We start from the raw sequence: 4295 nt of genomic DNA on the forward strand, positions 1-4295 counted from the left end.
AGAGTGGTGGGTGCATGGAATGCACTGCCAGCGGTGGTAGCAGAAGCAGATACATTAGGGACATTTAAGCGTCTCTTGGATAGGTACATGGATGATAGTAGAATGAAGGGTATGTAGGTAGTTTTGATCTTAGAGTAGGTTAAAGGTTCGGCACATCATCGTGGGCCGAAGGGCCTGTACTGTGCTGTACTGTTCTTTGTTCTATGTTCTGTAACACAGGTGTTGGGAGGCTCAGCCTGGCTACGCAATGTTGCAAGGACGCTGAGTGACACCATCGCAACGGGACAGAGAGGAAAACACACAGAAAACCAATAGACTGTGAGGAAGCAAAAGTGTGGAACGGAGAGAGAGAGACAGACAACGAAACTGAGATGGAGAAACAAGGCATTTGTATGATTGTGCTCTCCCTGTTGTCTAAAGGTATTTCCTGTTGTGTAAATATGTTTTCTATTGTGTAAAGATGTACCCTGTTGTTGTGTAAAGGTTTTCCCTCTTATTGTTTAATTTACTGTTGCTGACCGTCTCCTCACTGTGACCATTTGCCCTGGTTTTATTGTGGCCAACATCAACATCTGGTGGTGGAGAGGAGGCTCTGCAGGAAGGGGTTGACAAAGTGGGAGAGACTCGGCTGGTCCGTGTTTGCAGTTTGTGTTCGTGTGAGCAAAAGTGATTTGTTGCTGATTGATGTGTTCACTGGAAGGAAAAAGCTGATGGCAATCGAGCGCGTCTTGCTTTTTTGGGGAAACACTTGATGTTTTGAAAGTGAACTGTTTGTCTTCCGTCCAAACATAAATAGCAGAGAATGGTTTCGATCCATCGACCTCTGGATTATGGACCCAGCACGCTACCGCTGCGCCACTCTGCTAACTACTGCTACAAATTTTAGCTGCCTGTTAGTGAAATATGTTCATTTCCCCAATGTTTTTATCAAAATAGGTTTGTGGTCGGATTTCTCAAGAATCCCGGACTCAGCAACACACGTGCTGACAGACTCACCCTCACTGCACAATGACACAAGGACACTGAGTAACAGCACCGACAATGAGGCAGGCAGAGAAAGACACACAGAAAACCAGGAAGAGATCATCAGGACCCAGAAAGGAACAGACAGAGAAAGACACACAGAAAACCAGGAAGAGATTATCAGGACCCAGAAGGGAACAGACAGAGAAAGACACACAGAAAACCAGGAAGAGATTATCAGGACCCAGAAGGGAACAGACAGAGAAAGGAACTGAGCAAACCAGCAAGAGACAGCGAAAGACTCATGATTTATGTAATTGTGATCTCTGTTGTGTAAAGATGTTCCCTGTGTTCTTTTAAAGATATTTCCTGCTGTGTAATATGTTCTCTGTTGTGTTACTGTATTCGCTGTTGTGTAAAGATGTTCTCTGTTATTGTGTAAAATGGTTCCCTGTTGGGTAAAGATCTTCTCAGTTGTGTAAATATGATCCATCTTGTGTAAAAGTGTTCCCGGTTGTTTAAATATGTTCCCTGCTCTGTAATGTAGAGCTGAGTCTGCACTAATGGAATTGCTACAGTATCATCCAGTCTGATACTGTATGAGGGCTGGAATGTGATCCAACGCACAGTCTATACAAATTAAATTGCTATTGTATCTTTTAGTTTCACAATCCGGGGGAGTTTTAAACTGAATTCTCAGTTTGTATCTCAGGTTATACTATCTTTCAGATTCTCTCAATCTGATATCACACTTGAGATTTAGACTTAAGAAAGGATGTACTGGCATTGGAGGAGTTCAAAAGCGATTCACTCAGCTGATTCCTGAGATGAAGGGGTTGACTTATCAAGAACGGCTAAACAGGTTATTCATTCGTGTTTAGAAGAATGAGGGGTGATGTTTTTGAAACGTACAAGATTCTGAGGGGGCTTAACAGGGTGAAGAAGGGTCTCTGACCTGAAACATTAACTCTGCTTCTCTCTTCACAGATGCTGCCAGACCTGCTGAGTATTTCCAGCATTTCTTGTTTTTATTAACAGGGTAGATGTTGAGAAAATGTTTCCACTAGTGGGGAATCTCAAACTAGGCGACATAGTTACAGAATAAGGGGACACTCATTTAAACTGAGATGCAAAGGAATTTCTTCTCTCAGAGGGTAGTGAATGTCTGGAATTCTCTACCCCAGACAGTATTGGAGGCTAAATCACTGAAAGTATTTAAAGAGGATGTAAATAGATTTTTGAAATATTGGAGAGTTGAGGGCTATGAAGAGCTGGCATGAAAGAGGGGTTGAGGTCTGGGGCAGATCAGCCATGATCTTACTGAATGGCAGGGCAGGCTTGAGGGGCCGAATGACCTACTCCTGCTCCTATTTCTTCTGTTCTTATGTTATGTTATATCTAATGTATATGTCAGGATGCACTATGGGAATTAATACTGAAACTTATAAACTCATAATGTGTATAAATATTGGGGTGATATTTAACTTGAATCTCAGAGTACATTATTGTGGTTAATTCTGTCAGTTTGAAAAGGGAACTCTGTGCCATAATGAAAACAAGAAATGCTTGAAGTACTCAGCAGGTCTGGCAGCATCTGTGGAGAGAGAACAAAGTTAATGTGAGCTAAGGAAACAGACCTGAACTGTTAACTGTTTCTTTCTGCACAGATGCTGCCAGACCAACTGAGCATTTCCAGCATTTTCTGTTTTTATTACAGCAACACAGGTGTTGGGAGGCTCAGCCTGGCTACACAATGTTACAAGGATGCTGAGTAACACCATTGACAACGGGACAGAGAGAAAAACACACAGAAAACCAATAGACTGTGAGGAAGCAAAAGTGAGGGACAGAGAGAGAGACAACGAGACTGAGATGGAGAAACAAGGCATTTGTATGATTGTGTTCTCCCTGTTATCTAAAGGTATTTCCTGTTGTGTAAATATGTTTTCTGTTGTGTAAAGATGTACCCTGTTGTTGTGTAAAGGTTTTCCCTGTTATTGTTTTATTTTCTGTTGCTGACCGTCTCCTCACTGTGACCATTTGTCCTGGTTTTATTGTGGCCAACATCACCATCTGGTGGTGGAGAGGTGGCTCTGCAGGAAGGGGTTGACAAAGTGGGAGAGACTCGGCTGGTCCGTGTTTGCAGCTTGTGTTCGTGTGAGCAAAAGTGATTTGTTGCTGATTGATGTGTTCACTGGAAGGAAAAAGCTGATTGCAATAAAGTGCCTTTTGGAAGCATCTTGTTATTATGGGGAAATACTTGATGTTTTGAAAGTGAACAGTTTGCATTATTATGAAGCATAAATAGCAGAGAATGGTTTCGATCCATCGACCTCTGGGTTATGGGCCCAGCACGCTTCCGCTGCGCCACTCTGCTAACTGCAGTTTTAAATTTCAGCTGCCCGTTAGTGAAATATGTTCATTTCCCCAATGTTTTTATCAAAATCGGATTGGAGTCGGATTTCTCAAGAATCCCAGACTCAGCAACACATGTGCTGACGGACTCACCCTCACTGCACAATGACACAAGGACACTGAGTAACAGCACCGACAATGAGGCAGGCAGAGAAAGACACACAGAAAACCAGGAAGATATTATCAGGACCCAGAAAGGAACAGACAGAGAAAGGTACTGAGCAAACCAGCAAGAGACAGCGAGATAAAAGCAAAATACTGCGGATGCTGGAAATCTGAAATAAAAACAAGAAATGCTGGAACCACTCAGCAGGTCTGGCAGCATCTGTGGAAAGAGAGGCAGAGTTAACGTTTCGGGTCAGTGACCCTTCATCGGAACGAAGAGTTAACGTTTCGGGTCAGTGACCCTTCATCGGAACGATGAAGGGTCACTGACCCGAAAAGTTAACTCTGTTTCTCTTTCCACAGATGCTGCCAGACCTGCTGAGTGGTTCCAGCATTTCTTGTTTTTATTATAAGAGACAGCGAGAGACTGATGAACACCACTTGGAGGGAGCACTGAGGGTGGCAAGGGTCCAGAATGTAGTCTGGCTGGGGGGTTTCAATGTCCATCACCATGAGTGGCTCGGTAGCACCACTACTGACCATGCTGGCCGAGTCCTAACGGACATAGCTGCTCGATTGGGTCTGCAGTAGGTGGTGAGGGAACTAACAAGAGGGAAAAACATACTTGACCTCATCCTCACCAATCTGCCTGCCGCAGATGCATCAGTCCATGACAGTATTGGTAGGAGTGACCACTGCACAGTCCTTGTGGAGATGATGTCCCGTCTTAACATTGAGGATACCCTCTATCGTGTTGTGTGCCACTACCACTGTGCTAAATGGGATAGATTTTGAACAGATCTAGCAATGTA

At 43.7% G+C, this 4295-nt stretch overlaps 1 non-coding gene across 1 annotated transcript; it reads right to left on the minus strand.

The window, feature by feature from the left end:
* Positions 1 to 3268: 3268 nt before the first annotated feature.
* On the minus strand, positions 3269 to 3340 carry trnam-cau (transfer RNA methionine (anticodon CAU)). Its single transcript has one exon. It is a non-coding gene; the product is annotated as a tRNA-Met (tRNA).
* Between the last annotated feature and the right edge of the window lie 955 nt (positions 3341 to 4295).

Source organism: Heterodontus francisci, unplaced genomic scaffold (assembly GCF_036365525.1).
Source record: "Heterodontus francisci isolate sHetFra1 unplaced genomic scaffold, sHetFra1.hap1 HAP1_SCAFFOLD_102, whole genome shotgun sequence".
Taxonomy (NCBI): domain Eukaryota; kingdom Metazoa; phylum Chordata; class Chondrichthyes; order Heterodontiformes; family Heterodontidae; genus Heterodontus; species Heterodontus francisci.